The sequence below is a fragment of the Syngnathoides biaculeatus genome, chromosome 6, assembly GCF_019802595.1.
Source record: "Syngnathoides biaculeatus isolate LvHL_M chromosome 6, ASM1980259v1, whole genome shotgun sequence".
Lineage (NCBI taxonomy): Eukaryota > Metazoa > Chordata > Actinopteri > Syngnathiformes > Syngnathidae > Syngnathoides > Syngnathoides biaculeatus.
In genome coordinates this window covers 16,823,859-16,842,743 of record NC_084645.1, presented here as the reverse complement: position 1 = coordinate 16,842,743, position 18,885 = coordinate 16,823,859, and the positions used below count along the sequence as shown (strand labels likewise).

Genomic DNA, 18,885 nt, shown 5'->3' with positions numbered 1-18,885 from the left:
AGGGTGAAATTAGCTAGAGTGCCAACTTTTTTTCCTACGTATATCGGCACCTCAACGGCCAGAAAGATACAAGCAATCTCGCAGCTGCCACAGTGAAGAAATGAGGTGAGGATTTCCTTGTACTCTATATTATGGTTAGTTTGCACTGGGCAGTAGGAAAATTGAAAAAAAAGACGCACACAATAATTTTCAATACTGTGCTACACACAAGCAAAGAACACAGACTACTATACTAGACTTGGAACGGGATGTCACTTAAATTCATATCTGAGTCAAGGCAGGTGACTGTATACTACAAGATATATTTATTTACTTTGCAATAAAGAGTTGGTGTGTAAGCCGCGGTTTCCGCTTGGATCAAAACATCACCAAATTTAGGCCTCTTACTTTGGTGTCATAAGTCTTTTGGTCCAAAACCAAAACTGCATACTTGAGCTATTTTTTGTTTGAAACATTTCATTGGCCAACATTTCAGTGCATCACAAGTAGAAACCCCACAGACATGACAGTTTACCATTGCATTCACTCAACAAATGTAGCAACAGGCTCCAAAATTGGGAGTTTTATGGCATCACATGAAAAGCGTCAATTGGCAATTGAATAAGGAATAGTTTAGTTTTATCCTACACAATGTAACTCTGAGTTTGAAGGTAAGTGAAAAATAAATGTCTACGAAGTGCTGGGATTCCAGAAAAATCCAACTTTTTAAGACCGCCTATACAGCATCTACATGAACCAAAAACAATCTCAAACATTATGTAGAATTTACATGGAGATATGGTTGGCAAAATAAAATGGGACCTACATGAAAAGTTTCAATCTATTTGGAGGTGAGCTCATCAAGTGGCACCCTTGACAAAGACACTGCCTGACGCCACATATTCTAAGACATAGAATTCGTGCTACAAGACATATTTCCGTGTCGTCTCCAACCAACTTAGCATTGAGCAATGCTAAGCTTGACCGGCAATATGGCGAGGTGAACAAATGTCACAGTGATTTTATGACATAGGTGCACGACATCTATTGCATACTTTCCATTATTAGCCACTGTCATTTATATGAGTATTTTTATGTGAGAGGTATTGCGTTAGCTCTGTTACTAAGGTGGCTTCTGAGCCGCAAACACAATAGTCGCTTTTTTATTATGGCATCTTTTAGTTTCACCCTCCAGCCACAACCAATCAAGCTGCGCTTATTCCAACTGTTATGTTTGTGTAACTCACTCAGATGCAAAAAAAAAAAAAAAAAATGTGATCGGGACATCCCTAATAAACCCGCTGAGATTTGCAATAAACAAAAATATATGTCTATACAATAAAAACTTTGTTGCAGAGTCTGACTTATACAGCCTCACAAGAAGATAAATATATGTATATATGTGTGGTAAAGAAATTAAAAAATGGCTCCAAGTGGGGTGGAACAGTTGGCGGAAGGTGTCTGGTGTATGCGACTGAAGCGTCTCCGCTAGGATGAAGGGCAAAGTTTATAAAACAGTGGTGAGGCCGGCCATGATGTATGGATTAGAGATGGTGGGACCGAAGAAACAACAGGAAGCAGAACTGGACGTAGCAGAAATGAAGATACTGAGGTTCTCGCTTGGAGTGAGCAGGTTGGATTGGATTAGAAATGACCTCATTAGAGGGACAGCCAAAGTTGGATGTTTTGGAGACAAGGTTAGAGAGAGCAGACTTCGATGGTTTGGACATGTTCAGAGAGGAGAGAGTGAGTATATTGGTAGAAGGGTGATAAGGAGGGAGCTGCCAGGCAAAAAAGCGAGAGGAAGACCAAAGAAAAGGTTGATGGTATGTGGTGAGGGAGGGCATTAAAGCTGTGGGTGTTAGGGAGGAAGATGCACGACATAGGCTTTGATGGAAAAAGATGACACGCTGTGGTGACCCCTAACGGGACAAGCCGAAAGGAAAAGAAGAAGGAAGAAGAAGACAAGATGATGAAATATGAGAACATAAGGAACAAAAAAATGTACATGTGCAGTAATCAATAGAACAAATGAAGAGTTTGTTTTCAAAACGCGACATAGGCATTTTTTCAGATTTACGAAACTCGCGCCAAAATTATCCAGCTCCGAATGGTAGTTATCGGGATACTCTGATTTTTGTTAAAAGTGCGACATATCGTTCTATATCAGCCAAGGAAGATTGCGTTTTATTTCAAAATGCGATATATCGAGATCTTATTTAGAGCAAAATGCCACATAATTTCGTTCAATCAGCGTCCGCTGCTGAAGCAAGCAGCATCCAATCAGAATTCGTCTAGAGGGAAGTTCCGGTATCTTCCACATCATCATCCAAAATGGCTATGCCCACGTTTGAGAGAGATGCTAATGCCGAGTTTGATTTTACAGCTATAAATAAAATCAAAAGAAAGCAGACTCAATGAGTCAGATTTCAAACAGTGAATTTGTGAGTTTGAAACTGATTTCATTTTGGAGATGTGTGTATGAGATCGACTACCTATTTTTTTTTCTGCTGGTATCCCTCGCAACCCATATTAACCTTGGTAGACTGGTTTGAAGCAGTTTACTTTGTTAATGATCTCACATCAACTTATAAACAAAATTAATCAACTAAGTGACACAATGCCTGCAGATGTCGGATTGCAGAATCGCATACAGATACACAAAATTACAATGATGTAAACTCAGCCTTTCCAAGACCTCATACTGAACAAACAGTTTCTAAATAACTGAAAAACACCTTTTTAAAAGAAATTCCCATTTTTTCATCTCCTTTTTCAACATCTGACATTAGTGAGCTAATTGTGAAAATTGTGACTGGTGACTGACCCTTATTTCTGATACCTAACTCTCTAAATGTGGTGGTCATGGTCTTAAATATTATTTTAAAATGCTTGAAATGTTGAAAGGCAAATAGTTTTCATGATTGCCTATCAAAAGCAACTGATTAAAAAAAAAATACAGCTGCTCCTGAAGGTTTAAGTCGAAATTTGGATATGTCTCACTTTGCCAAGAATAAAGTGTTTGGATATGTCTCATTTTGGAGAAAAAATGAAATCTGTCATCAAAAAAACTCAGTGAATATTAAAGCCAATATTTTTTGTAGTATTTTGTTTAGTTACTTTTTAGCATCTCTTTCCATCCCCCAATAGTTAGAAACATAAATTGAGTTTATTGTTTTCACTTCAATACCAAGCCCTTTTCTCAAAATGAAAAAAACCGATATGTCTCATTTTGAAAACAAACTCTTCAAATGCTCCATCAACTAAGAGAGACATGGAATGACCGTGTTCAGTATGTCAAGATGTTATTCTAATTAGCAGACTTAAAATTAATTTGTTAATGTGTGCTCTAATAGGGGTCATCTGAGCTAAAACAGCATTTTCTTGAGTGCATCTGAACTTAATGTGAAGTCAGGCAAAACAAAGTCAATCTATGCTAGTAAACTGTGAGGGGGTCCCTTTGAAGCTGGGTTAGGGTATATAGGTAGGAGAGTAAATAAAACCATATTAAAATATTAACTATAAGTGGCAGCCAAACAACCTGAAGAAAGAAAGAAATAAAACGCTGGTGCGTGTTATTATGGAGTTAATATAAAGCCCCAAGATTTTGTACACGTCCACAAAGTAACAACATGCAACAAAATGTATTTTCCATACAGTGCATATTTAGCTTTGACAGAAACAACTTGTGAAAGTAATCATAACACTAATTACTATGGGTGATGTTTAAAAGTGGTGTTCAACTACTGAGGTATTTTTGTTATTTTATTTAATTGTCCCTATGAGGCAACCAAATTATTAGGAACCCAATTCACCAATATTTATACACCGCTACTAAGCAGTAAATCAAACAACAACACCACCACCACCACCACACGATTACAATATGTACTGCCGCATGCTGAGTCTATCGTCAAACCAGCAATGGTTCAAGTAATGTCAATGAGCAAATAACAATTGGGCAATTACCCCATTCACAAATGTAGCGTGTCACGAGAATTGATTAAGCGTGAACGCCGAAGCAGCGGCCACCCAATGCTTTAACTCGAGCTAAAAGCAGCTTGTGTTGTGCCCGTCCAGTCTAAGAACGACCGAAAGCCAGCAATACACTCGCGACAAACTCGGGGGCACCCTTGGGACTAGCTGTCACCTTCTTTACGGGGGGGGGCATCCTCCTCGTGTTGATTGAGGAGCTTACAAAATAAACAGCAGTGACGTTGACAAACGTGGAAAGAAGCGCAGTCCGCGGTTCGGAAGAAACCTTTAAGAATGTCGTGAACGCGCATGCCGTAAATCTACAGTGACCCGCAACCGCCTCTTACCTTCGATACATGTGTATTTATAATCCAAGAGAAGCCATGGTCGCTAGTTCGCCAAGATTCCCTCGCGAAACGCCATAGTGTGAACTGACGAGGCCGGTGGAGGCCCGGAGACGAAGCTGAACAGGCATAGAGGAGGAGCAGCAACTTGAAACCTCCAGTGTCAGCTTGGTCCAAACCATCACAGCGACAAGGAGGGGTGACGGATTAAAGATATGAAAAGCAAACACGTCAACGAACAACCGAGTGATACTCGAATTCACTGTGATGAGAAGTCGACGTTGAACTTCCAACTAAATAGCGTGTGAACACTAACATTCTATCCTTGCCATTATCACGGGAGAATCCGAAATCGCTGGAGCAAACCAACGCAGCGGTGGAATCCGATTGGTTTGTTCCAAAATGACGCAAAAAAAAAACCCCTCAAACCAAGTGTGACAAGTTAAAAAAAATAGCACAAGGAAACCAGTGAGGAACCATATAATTGTTGCCAGCCAATCAACTAAATCATTATCTTGAATGTAACGTCCAGAATATAGAAAAATATCGAAAAATACGAAAAGAGTGTTATTATCCATCCACTTCCCACACTGCTTATCCTCACGTGTGGTTGCTGGAGCCTATCCCAGTTGCGAGGGTCGGGGTCAACTCAGAACTGGTCGCCACCCAATCGGGGCCACATGCAAACAAACGAACAACCATTCGTACTCATATGCCACTACCCTTAGACCAATCGGATAAATTAACGATAGAAAAAAACTTAACGCTTCACCTATCACCTGTGTTCTCAGACCTCTATGACACACAAGATGGCGTAATTGGAAACCTGTCCATTAACCTCCGATGCGTGTTTTGGGGGTGTGGGACCAAGCCGGAGTACACAAGTGATAACCGGTGGGCCACCGTGCTCAATTATTATATTACTGTTGCTGTTGTTTTAATTTACTAAACTCTAACAATGATTTATAGTTTTTGTTATTGCAATGTACTGCAATTATTATTAGATATTTTGAACGTGAATCAACATGGAACATTTAATCCTTTTATAGATAGGAGTGGAACTCAAGAATCTAAAAATCATTAATATTTTATTATTTTGTTAGACACAAACTAGTTTCAAGCTACTTTTTAGTGTTCACTGTATTAAAGGGTCATTAGGTTATAATTATGAGTGTGGTGAGCATAATGAATATTTAGTCAACTCCGTGTCTTCTATATCTTAATTGAGTCGGTTCGACAAATATTGTTTATATATTTATTATTGTATGTATACATATGCTCACCCTTATGGAATTCCAAGGCCTTCTAATTCCAAGGCCTGTGTGATGGTTTTGTAACAATGCACAGAATGGGGAGAGGTTAAGGAATTGCAGTTGCCAAAGTGGAAAAAAAAACATTTGAGATTCCAACTTATGAAAATTACAAGTTTCAAACAATCACTTGAGAAGCAACGTGTAACATAGAAAAGAGCGATGAGTCAGCTTCCCACAGACACAAATATGCATCACTGATTCACTTCGCCCACTCTAAAATCTGCACAATCCCAACATCTACACTCACGGTGTTGACACAATATTTCTCACATCAGTAGCAAAGTCCAACCATTAAATTCAGATGACATTCAGAGCTATAAAGATTATCTTCAGAAATGTGTTGGCTCCTTCATAGTTAAAGGTCAGTGGCACATAGTTCATTCAGAGTGGGCTCAGTCAGTCGAGTCGCATCATGGGGGTCTGGGCAGGACTGGACGAATCAAATATAATGATAATAATAATAATCCATCCATTTTCTGAGCTGCCTATCCTCACAAGGGTCGCAGGAGTGCTGGAGCTTATCCCAGCTGTCAACGGGCAGGAGGCACCGTACACCCTGAACTGGTTGCCAGCCAATCGGAGGCCAGATAGAAGCAGACTGCAGTTGAAACGCACAATCACAATTCTGGGCAATTTAGTCTCCAATGTATGCATGTTTTTGGGATGTGGGAGGCAACTAGAGTGCCCGGAGAAAAGCCACACAGGTAGGTAGAGAAGATGCAAACTCCACACAAGCGGGACCAGGATTTGAAGCCGGATCCTCAGAACTGTGAGCCAGATGCTCTAATCAGTTGCCCCACCGTGCTGCAATTTTTTTTTATTTACTCAGCATATGAACATCAAGTAAAATAAGTAATAAAATGTGAATGCAAATTTAGATATTGCTGAACAATATCACTTAGATGAAAACAATGAAAAATAGAAATGAAAAAATTATTGTAAAATGAGAAATTAAGGAAAATTCAGCTTCACCAAATGGTCTTGTATCATATTGTTTCTGCTTTTAAAACAGCGCTGTACTCTCGGTCACCGGATAGATTGCAAAAATAGGAACAAGGCTGCAGTGGCTATAGGAGGTCTACACACCCACGTTAAATACCAGGTGTGTGTGTGGTAAATTTTGACCAAAATAAATCATATTCAAAAATGTAATGTGATGTAGAATCTGTACAACTCAACTGATTTATTTTTGTATCTTTTTGAAAGGGGAAGTCAAAATAAACAACCAAAATAAACAAATGTGACTGACTTGGACTTAACGTTTAACTTACTGCCTTCTTGGCCCGGTCAACATTGCAGAAGAGATGTCTTGATTTCAATGGTCTTACACCTGGCTATAATAAAGTTTAAAATGAAATAAAAATAAATCCGGTTGCACAAGGATGTTGTATTCCCTCTCATTTCAGTGTTTATGTGAACAAAATTGGGACTGTGTCAAACCACTTGTATGAACTTTAAACGTCAGCGGTTTTTTTTTTTTTTTCCCTCAAAAAAGGTCTCACTATAGAGCCACCAAAGGGGAAAACAGACGGTATTTAGGCTACATTCATGTTTACATGTAACATATCGTATTTGTATAAAGGAATGTTAAGCGTTTGGTCAAAAAACATTGGCCATAAAAAAAAAAATGGAAGTTGGGCATCATGTCATCAATCCTAATTATTCTTGTTAGCATAGAATAGACAGGAGGCTCCACATATAGCAGATTGTTTTATTTCTGCAAAACTCTTTGAGTAAGGTTGAAGCTAAAACGAATAGTTGAAAATAACAGACCACAAAAGTGATCTCCTCAGCGTGACAATAATGGAAACAAATTGGAAAAACAACTCACTACATGTTGTTTCAATGAAGAAAAGATAAACATCTTAAAAGTCAGGATCGGAATAGCTTTTGAGGACAACAATACGCTACAAGGACCACATTATGAAACCAACCCTAATTGCACAAAACACAACCAGCTTTCTGTCATGCCTCTCATTGTCTGTCTTCAGCCATTCACTGATTAACCGTGGAGGTTGGATTTAGCATGTAGACAAATGCTCGTCTCGTCAAGGTGAGGCTGTCTGAACACACAACAAAGGACTTAACGTGATGTCATTCCATCTTTACCGGCATCTGTCAGGTCACGTTACCAAACACACGACAATGGCCTCTTTCTGGTCCTTGATCGACTTATTCTGAGGAGAGTGGAAAATGAAACTAATAACTTACTGTTCTGCGAAGTAGCCCAAAAATTATTCCAATTTGGATTTGATCCTTTTTCTATTTTTCTCTCTTTCCCCTTTCCATTTGATCCTTTCCTAAGTCTTCCTTCCTCTTCTCACCACCACAAGATGCTGCCTGGACCGGTGCTCGTTGTCATGGTTACGAAGTGAGGGTTGAGGGTGATAAACATGTGACTAGATATTCCAGTGAGCTGATTGGTCACAGTCAAAGAATGCATACAGGCAAAAAGGGGAGAGGGAGTGATGTCACACGCCCACCATTTCATGGGTATGAGGGATCCTCCTTACGTAGCACAGACACAGACAATAGTTTTGTTTTTTTATGTATTTGTTTTTATCAAGGGCGGGGTTCCATTTGAAGAGTCAACTGGAGCAACTGGATGGCTCGGGATATTTCCATTTGACTGACTGACTGATGTTGTGGCTTGCTGACTGCTCTGAGTCACCTCTAATATCTCATCTTACGTGTCACGTCAGCTCAAATATGCTCTTTGCGCTCAACATCTATCCACGCTGCCATAGCCGATTAGCAGAAGAAACCGCATTGCTACAAGACACGTTCGTGAACACCAATGTGAGGGTGCTTAATAACCCGGCCAACCACAATTTCGTCCTCATCTACAGGGGTAAAAAGGCTCCATTTATCGTGTTGTACAAACCACGAAAGCTTACAATATCTGATGTTGACCTTTCAACCATTCTATATTCAACATTCGACATTCTAAATGTCCACTTTGGAGCTGTTGAAAGACACTGATAGATATTTCATAGGGCTTCTTACTGTAACTGACTGGCAACATTGTTGCCAGGAATCTACCATAGATTTGATTACAGTGAATTACTGACAACAGTATCAAATCAATGTTTTTATTCATTGTGGTGCTGACAATTTTGAAAAGATAAATGGGAGCTCTTTCCCAGTAAATACACGAGAATCATGGTTAAAGCTTCTTTAAGTAATCTTAATCTTGGATAGTTCAGTTGTGTTTAGTTGCGTGTATATTCTTCTTCTTCTTTTCCTTTCGGCTTGTCCAAATTAGGGGTCGCCACAGCGTGTCATCTTTTTCCATCTAACCCTATGTCGTGGATATTCCTCACTAACACCGACAGTCTTCATGTGCTCCTTCACCAGATACCATCAACCTTTTCTTTGCTCTTCCTCTCGCTCTTTTGCCTGGCAGCTCCATCCTTAGCACCCTTCTACCAATATACTCTCTCCCAAACCATCGAAGTCTGCTCTCACATTGTCTCCAAAACATCCAACTTTGGCTGTCCCTCTAATGAGCTCATTTCTAATCCAATCCAACCTGCTCACTCCAAGTGAGAAACTCAACATCGTAATTTCTGCTACCTCAAGTTCTGCTTCCTGTTGTTTCGTCAGTGCCACCGTCTCTAATCCGTACATCATGGCCGGCCTCACCACTGTTTTGTAAACTTTGCCCTTCATCCTAGCGGAGACTCTTCTGTCACATAGTGCATATTGAGTATCCATTTTTGATGTGTTTTTCATTACCTGATGTTGTATTGCATTCAAATTATACACTTTAAGATAATGAATATTAATATTAAATTATTATTATTATACTATCTTATTCCATTATACATATTAATTGGACCAATTAAAATTTATTTTTAAGTGCTTTTACCAGAACACTCTCACAGTTTTACCAAATCAGTGGGCTCTTCAAAGGTTTTACCAATGACTCAATGGTATTGTACAATCATAGCTTCAGGTCAGTGCTATACGGTCAAAGTATGATTCTTTTGCTGTGAAGCTTCTGTTTGGGTGAAAACAGCTTTTTAGAGACCAGTTATTAATGTAAGTACCGTAATTTCTCAAAAATAATGCGCAATTTTTTCCAAAAATATTTTCAAAAAGTCAAAACACCGCATTATATTTAGGTATGGATGAAAAATAAAAGATACAATAACATTGTATGGTCGTATACAGGTACATAGAGTGGTTAAAAAAATGGTATACATGGAAATTTAGATATGATATTTGATGTCTTATGTTACAGATTTATATATATATTACGGTAATGTGCGCCACCTGCCTGAACTCTGAACGGTGACTTCCCGAGGGAGGGAGCTTTGCATTTTACGATCGTTAGCGTAACATATTTGTTGCTACTGCACCAAACATCAGAAACAACTGCCCCTGAGTTTGTTTTAACTTAAACAAAGACTAAAAATGTCGACTACAAGGGATAGTTCTGCAGCCGCTTTTAAAAGAAATGCTTCACCAAACCGAAAACAAAACAACGTGAGCTGAAACGACGTAGTGCAATCGTGCAATCATTTAAAAAAAAAAAAGGATAGCGCACACAATTGAAATGCTCGTTGTTTTTGTTTTTTTTAAGTGCCCATTACGTTCATTTGTATGTAGTTTGAGCTTTCGTTTTGTTCATGACCTGACGCTATGAAGAGCTGCTACAGATTGTAGCCGAACGGGGGCAACAGGCTGCCCTATTAGCATGGTGGACCTTCCCCTCAAAGCGCTGACAATAATGAGAAATAAAGAGAACCAAGACTCTTAGGGTTCAAAAAATGTTTCCTCACAAACCCCATGGATGGCACAGACATGGTGTGGGAGCAAGATGGGATCACTGTTCATGAAACCATGAGGCACCATAAATGAACCAATTCATCAATGATGGGTTTGACAGTGATGCATTAAACGTATCTACGATGGATATTTTTCAGATTGGAGATGAGTCAGATGCTTCTTGGTGGATAAACTGCACGATGCAAAAAACGTTTTATGCACAAATGTTTAATGGATACGGATACAGCCAGCCGAAATGATTTTCCTCTGCAGGGTGTTCGGGCTCTCTAGGGTGAGAAGCTCGATCATCCGGGAGGGCTCAGTGTTGAGCCGCTACTCCTCCGCATTGAGTGGAGCCAGATGAGGTGGCTGGGGCATCTGATTCAGATGCCTCCCGGACGCCTTCCTGGTGAGGTGTTCCGGGCATGTCCCACCGGAAAGAGACTCAGAGGATGACCCAGGACACGCTGGAGAGACTATGTCTCTCGGTCGACTTGGGAAAGCTTTGGGATCACTCCAGAAGAGCTGGAAGAAGTGGCCAGGGAAAGGGAAGTCTGGGTATCCCTGCTGACGCTACTTCCCCCACAAACTGACCCAGAAAAGAGGTAGATAATAGATGGATGTTTAATGTTTTAAGTTAAACTGTGTTAAATTGTTTCTTTATTTAAGACTGTAATATGTGTTATCAACAGTATTAATAAAATGTTACGCCATCGTTGTGCATTTATTTGAGTTGTTTGAGAGATTCTGTTCTGACAGTTGCAGGGACAAAGAGAAGCATACACCGTAACCCAAGATATATATTACCGTTGCATCAGTACATGCCCAAAGGTTATTATAAATGATTGTTGTACAGATGTTTTTTTTTGAAAAACAATACAAGTATAAACAATAAAAGTACAAATCTAACAAAATAGAAATACAGATAATTCCAAATATTTTGAGCATATGGATAACATCAAATTGGTGGTGCACATTGGACATTGGTAGAAAGGTTTTCCTGAATTTTTAGCTAAATTTTTGGGGTCCGCATTATACTTCAGGATGCATTATACTTGAGAAATTACGGTACTCAATCATAAGCTTAATTTAATCAAGAAGTTGTGATGTTGGCATGAAGAATACAACAACAACAAAGCAGCTAATAGTTTGCTGGATCTAACAGCCATGTGTGAAATTTAAATCAACTATCACCTGAACAACCTACATCCATCCATCCACCCATCCATTTTCTGAGCCGGTTTTCCTCACGAGGGTCAGAGGAGTGCTGGAGCAAATCCCAGATGTCATCAAGCAGGAGGCAGGGTACACTCTATGGGAAATTTAGAGTCTCTAATGAATGCATGTTTTTGGGATGTAGGAGGAAACCGGAGTGCCACTGTCCAGCCTCACCTATACTAATGCAGTTAATTACAATAAAGACTGAGTTATGATGGACTAAAAGTACACTACAGTAACAAGCTCGATCCAGCCTGACTACACAGAGCACACGCCGAGTGACTCCACATATTGAAGGTCACAACAGAGAAGATGTGATTTTACTTCCATCAGGCTCTGCGAGGTTTAAGAAATAATGGATGAATAGAGTGGCACTCAGAAGTGGGCTCATCATGTTCATGGGTGGCCATCATAAGATTTTATGGGCCAGTGTGTTGCAGTGAAGAATCAGCAAGCACTGCTGGGGAGCAACAGCACCAGAAACCCTAGGGGCTATTTGCATTACTGCACAAAAACATTCTGGTACATGATTTCAATCTAGGAGCTGTATCAAAACTCTGCCCAAGTAATAATTTAATAATGCTTTGTTTTGACCGACACATGCACAATACAGTATTGGAGATGAACAACTTCTGACTTTTAAAATGAATACTGTCTCTGTTTCCAAAACATACCGATTAATTTCACATACATCATAGAATTAGTTGCTAAGCAACCTCATTTTGTAGCATCTAAATCCTTACAGATATGTAAACATATTACGGAAGATGCTGAAAAATCCAATCATATCCATAATAAGAAATAACAGTTAAAAAAACACAAAGACAGGCACATGGGCCTCCTCCAATCAAGTCACCTTAACATCTTAAATGGTCTTGGTAGAATAAAAGAATTTTTATATTTTTTCAATATATTTTTCAACCCTAATCCAGCCTGTGCTTTAGGATGTGTTTCATTTCCTCCACAATGAGAAGCACTAACCCATTGTAGAGAGAAACAAAATGAGACTCAACAGATAGCTCCAGAGCATTATAGGTTTGAGGGGTGCTGAAGAAAATGAGAACTCAACATTAGCTGACAGAAGTCCCTGTGTGAAAATATGTCTGCCAAAAGAGTCCAAAATAGGGAGGGAGAAAATAAAAGCAGAGAAAGTGTTCTCATGAGTGGAGGTATTACTGTATCTGGAGCCAAGCTGGCTAAATTTATCTGCATGTGTTAAGACTTGAACACTAACATTGGTCAGGGTGCGGCCTCACTGAAGTTCCACTTTTTTGATCCTTGAACTATTCTAACACTGGGCGACGTTTCCAAGAAAAGAAGCCTCAGGTCACGGTCACAACCTCCTATTTAAACCCATGGTGCAGATGTTCCAAGCCTAAAAATGTCAGTCAGTTCTGATTTAGGGTATTAAGAGGTAAAAGATTAACTGCTGTTTTGTTTTATTGGATTTACTTTGAGTTGTTCGCTTCGAGTGTAGCGTGTCCAAAAGCAATACAGTACATGTAAATGATTTTCAAGCATGAGTGTGTTTACATTAGGGTAACTGATGTAAGCATTCTTTGGCACCTTCTAGAATTAAAAACACCAGAATGCAGGATTATTTTCACCTGTCTCCAACAGTGACTTTTGTTGCTTTCATGGCATGCTTTGGGCCATTGTCAGGAAAGAACACGAAGAATAGTAAAACATGTGGTTTGTATGTCCACTTGTTCTCTTCCTCTCTCATAAAGGCTTCGCTTTCCCCCAGACATACACACACACTTCATCCTATCAAGTGAAGCTCTCTTTCCTGACAAAACACACAACTATCATGTGCAGCTGTTTAAATATTGTGACATGTGATCTCTGGCTGGCACAAAGAGCTCTTGTAATGAAAAGAAAAGCCACAAAGATGACGAAAGCTCATCCTGAACACACATTGTACTGTATTTGTAGTTATGGTACCTTTTATTATACAGTAGCCCTCTGTGATGCTTGGGGGGAGGGCGGGGCAGAGAAATAGCATACAAAATTTCTTCATAAGGTGGAATATTTGCATTGAGGGTCCAAATTACATACTAAACATACTAGAATCAATAATACGCAGAACCTCCCAAACAGAACACCTTTGAATTACAGCGGAAAACTCCCGACATTCTACAGTTTGATCCAAATTTTGCTAGGGAAAAATAATGCTTAAAACGTCACAAAAAACAGTGGTCGGGCATGGCGTCTCATGAGACTTTATTTTATTTATGGGGCTTTCCTTGCTCCGAAGCATCCGATGGTTTGTAAACAGTGTCTGTCCCTGGTTTGCTGGAGCAAAAGGGGTTGCAGCAAACCATGTGATATTTTCAACCCTGGGGTGTGGATATCAGTATCAATACTGTATGTACGTATACTGTAACCACTTGCTTCATCATGTTAGCTGCCGGTGCTCTGGTTCATGTTGCACATGCATTGCAGAAAACGAAAAAGAGTCAGCTACGGAGCTGTTTGGGGTAAAAATAGATGTGCTCATATAGCAGGCTGTAACAAGCCATTAATGGAAGGCATTGGCATCACATGCTCTCGAGTGCGTTTGGAACCACATCTCGCAAGAGATTGTTTGCAGTTCATAAATCCGACTGAACTGCACCAAGGGGGTATCAAATTTGAGATTTATTCAAATGAACTGAAGGGCGCAAGTTTGAATGCATACTAGAACTAACATCACAAAGGTGAGCGAATCACAAGGAGGGAAGGAACCAATTGTATGATATGGGGAGAATGGCAGATAGGTTAGGATTGATTACAGTACGAACATTAATGCTTACAGTCGACTAACATTTTTCAGTGCACAGTGACACTCAAGTTGCTGGAAGAATAACTGCAGCTTTTAAGTTATGTGTGCAGTGGGAGTAAACCATTCAGTATAAAAGATAAAGCTTTTGTACATCTTTGCCGAAAACTATGTTTGAATTACAGAATAATTTATCGTGAATGGAAACAAAAGAACAGGTTGTAATGAAACTATTTAAATAATCTCATTGCATGAGAAATAAGAAACAGATCATTCAAGAATGTATCATTCACTTACAATAGTAGAAAAAAAAAAATCACATCATAGCTGAGCTATTTGAATTATTCCAGTATGGAAGAATGACCAAACTGAAGATAAGATGCCTTTTATGGTGTGTGTCATGTCTGCTTTGCTTCTTTTCCTGATGACTTCCTGATGCACTGAGGTATGAGGTAATACTTGGATTTGCAGCACGTCTCCCAAATCCCGATGCTACCTTGGTTTTCATAAAAACCACTGAAGTGCTCTAAAAATGTTTCTGTTGAGAAAACCTCAACTGACCCAGAGGCTTGATGTTCTTGCTGCTAGTTTTTTTTCTTCTTCTTCAGTACTTAGCAGGACCAGCACACTGGATAAACTGGAAAAGCATCAGCCTCACAGTTCTGAGGTCCCGGGTTCGATCCCGGAACCACCTTTGTGGAATTTGCGTGTTCTCCTCGTGCCTGCATGGAATTTCTCCGGGCACTCCGGTTTCCTCCCACATCCCAAAAACATGCAACTTTAATTAGACACTCTAAATTGCCCGCAGGTGTGATTGTGAGTTCAGCTGTTTGTCTTGATGTGCTCTGCGATTGGCCGGCAACCAGTTCAGGGTATACCCTGCCTCCTGCCTGTTGAGAGCCGGGATAGGCTCCAGCACTCCTTTGACCTTCATGAGGATAGGTGGCTGAGAAAATGGATGGATGGCTGGATGCCTGGATGGATGGATGGATGGATGGATGGATGGATGGATGGATGGATGGATGGATGGATGGATGGATGGATGGTTAGGAGGTTACTTTCTGATTCTTTGAAAGTGACAATTGGGTTGTGTTCTTTCAGGTTTGCACCTTTGGTAAACTTGGCCACACGTGAATGTGAGTGAAAATGGTTCCTTGTCCATACGTACCCCATGATTGAGTTGTGACCATTTCAAGGTGTAACCCATTTCTTGCCCAAAGTGAAACTTAATCCCACCCATGTCCCTTAACAGGATAAACAGTTTAAAATTGATGCATTAATACTGTAATTGGGTTTCCCAAAGGAAATATGACATTAACTGCATTGTGTCTCTTGCTGGACTATAGGTCAATTTTCTGTGATATTGCGTCAGTCTTGTTCAAGTCACATGACAAGTTCTCAAAAGTAACCTTAACAGATTTGCCTTCAGTTAAAGAGCATGTGTCTGGATGCCTACAAAGGGAATGACACCATTTCCAGTGTCAGCAGGCATTTATTATCCACTGTGGGTGTGGAGCAAGTTGGGTGACTAAGGATATAAGTAGGGTGTAATTAACGGATGACAGTGGACTACGGACGTCATATTATTTTCAACCGAGCTGTGGCTCCACAACGTCTTCTACAGGCTGCTGTCAGTGATGTAATTTAATTTATTGCGATGTAACACGCAGTGATTAGCACAATACTGAGGAGGGAAGAAAATCAGACCCGGCCACATCCCGGATGTCCAACTGAGACTTAAAGCAAAAGAAATTCCCAAAATCAAAGAGACATGTTTGTCCACAGCTCAAGGGGTTTGAATAAGTAAAGAGGTATGGATTATGAAAATGTCACAAACGTGACTGACCTTTTCTTTCGTCTTTTTGTCATTTCTCGTGAAGAATGAATGCTCGTCTAGAATTTCCACCCGGCAAAACAACAATTTTGCAATCCTCTATTCAATTAAACGCTACATTGGGACAGATATATGAATGCATATTTTTTATGGACAGCAAAGATGAACCAACCAACTATTTGGCCTGTATTGAAAAGAATAATTACCTGTATGGTACCCCCCCAGAAATTGACTATGATAGCGGGATTACTGTGTATCTCGATGTGAATGCAAAAATTTGTGATGGTTTTTGAAACAAGATGGCAAGTTCAACATTCTGGGGTCTGTATTTTACAAATAAAAATGTATGCATTTTAAAGGATTTAAAGATTGTGGAGCATATGCAAACTCCATGTAGGAGGGCCTCAGATAAGATTTGTACCCGAGACAGCTTGGCTGTGGGGCAGATTAACCATTTGGTCACTGTGTTGCTCAAGTGGATGTCGGGTGAGGTATGACCATGGAAACCTTCATACAAAAATCACAAAAATGTGGAAAGTATAACACAAAAACCATAACACCAAACTCAGTGGAATGCATTGAAATTCAAGAATCATATGACAGGATTGGGTAGAATTTCTTATTGAAGGTCTGACCCTGTCCATCCTTTCTTTTGGAGTTGGCATATCCTGTCAGATGCCTCAGTGGCCCATATTCTGACTTTTACAAACTTTTTAATCTGACTCCCGAACACAACCACACTGTACTGGAGCTGACCACAAATAATCTTACAGATACTATTACGGCATGAAGTACACATGTACAACATAGTCCAGCTAATCACAACATTATGACCATCTGCATTTACACGTGACGGTGTTATGAACTGTATCTAATCAAGATAACCATTGAGAAACAGCTAATGCAGTACAGTTTGTTAAATGAATACCGCTCAAAACTCAACAACTCAACTCATGTTACATTTGTAAAGACAGAATATTTGATGCATAACAGTTGGTATCAAACAGAGACAGTGATGTTTGCAGTCTAATAGTCAATAGTCTTTGTCCATTTATTTCAACAAGGAACCAAACCGGCACGAGACCACGGGATAATGTTGAACAGCACTCAGTAAAGACTATCAGAGACGAAACATCCCCCTGTGGTGTGAGTCTGCTGATCAAGACATCATCATAGTTTAACAGGCTTATTTGCCCATCCAAAGTGTTTGAATCAGCATGATGTGACGTGAGCGTGATGTTACTGTAAATAGGATGTGGCTATTGAAACTCCGACCCAGTAATCAGGTAATCATATGATCCATCTTTTGTCGCAGAGAGAAGTGCACATGTTGACTGGCCATCTGAGGGGGCAGCAAGGAAAAGCCTGACGGCAGCTGACAGTCGGGAGTCAGCGAGCAGAAGGCAGCTGCCCAGTAACTGGGCCCTCTGTTGTGAATGACAGCTATTCATCCCCCTTCCCTTTTCTCCCTCCAACATCACATGAGCTTCGCCTCCTACACAGCAGAGCCAAGTACAATCTCACACTGTTCCCCTTGATACAAAGTGTCGGGAGTGGAGGAGGGATGGCGATAACTTGTACCGTGACCTTGAGGATGGCAAAGTACACACAACACGCAAGAGAAAAAGGTTGTCTGACACGATGCATGATGATGTGCTTTTGGTTATAACCAGGGGGAAAAAAGCACATTTCACAACGATTTTAGGGAATTTCTTCACCAATTTCTAAATTGTGAGAGATGTAACAACACATAGTGCGGAAAAACAATCAGCATGTGTTCTTGCTGCTCTAATAGATGTAAATAAAAACATCCAGACTGCCGCAAAATACATAGAAAATATAGTGTTAGGGTGCAACCCTGCCTCGAATAGCAAAAATCCGAGTAAATGATGCTTCCCTAAAAAGAAGATTCCATCACAAGGCTGCAAAGCAATACTTTCTCTAAGAAAAGTAAAAAGCCTCCTCTCACTTCAACATAGTTCATTTGCACCAAGATGCCACAACGTGGAGCCAAAGCAATGCTTGTGTCTCAGGCAGAGCAAATAAAACAGCAAAGAGGTATTTCAGCTCACAAAAGAGGACAGATTTTTTTTTAATAGCCAGCCAATAAGCAAATTTATCATTGGTGAATTGTAAAAAATGCAGGGGATGGTTAATGTTTATGAAACCCAACACCACACAACACAATACAAAAGCTATTTATGTTCAACAACAGTGCAAGCTTCAAGTCACCGCCTGTTTGGCTCTTGTTCAGTTTCCCATCACAGTCACCGACTCCTTGGCCTGGCCAAACTTGGTTCGGAAGGACTTCCGGTAAGAATTACTGAACAGGGTCAACAATAATTATCATGAGCCCCAACCGTTTTTCAGAGCAAATCCATCCATCCGTTTTCTGAGCCGCTATCCTCATGAGGGTCATAGGAGTGCAACGGGCAGGAAGTTGGGTGCACCCTGAACTGGTTGCCAGGAGGTGGGGTACACCCTGAACTGGTTGCCAGCAAATCGCATGGCACAAAGAGACAAACAACCAATCGCACTCACAATCACGCCTACGAGCAATTTAGAGTCTCCAATTATTGTTTTTGGGATGTGAGGGCAAAACGAAGTGCCTGGAGAGAACCTACACGGGCACGGGGAGAACATGCAAACTCTACACAGGCAGGGCCAGGATTTGAACCCCAGTCCTCA

At 40.3% G+C, this 18,885-nt stretch overlaps 1 protein-coding gene across 7 annotated transcripts in view; it reads right to left on the bottom strand.

Moving 5' to 3' along the window:
- The window catches only part of mical3a (microtubule associated monooxygenase, calponin and LIM domain containing 3a), an 88,810-nt gene extending 84,332 nt beyond the window's left edge, over positions 1-4,478 (bottom strand). For 3 of the 7 annotated variants that reach the window (XM_061821412.1, XM_061821415.1, XM_061821416.1), the window contains exon 1: positions 4,302-4,477. The gene's annotated coding sequence lies outside the window, so the exon portion shown is untranslated. Of the gene's footprint in view, positions 1-4,301 lie in introns of all 7 variants that reach the window. The other 4 variants (XM_061821413.1, XM_061821418.1, XM_061821414.1 and 1 more) reach the window with 3 other exon arrangements.
- Between the last annotated feature and the right edge of the window lie 14,407 nt (positions 4,479-18,885).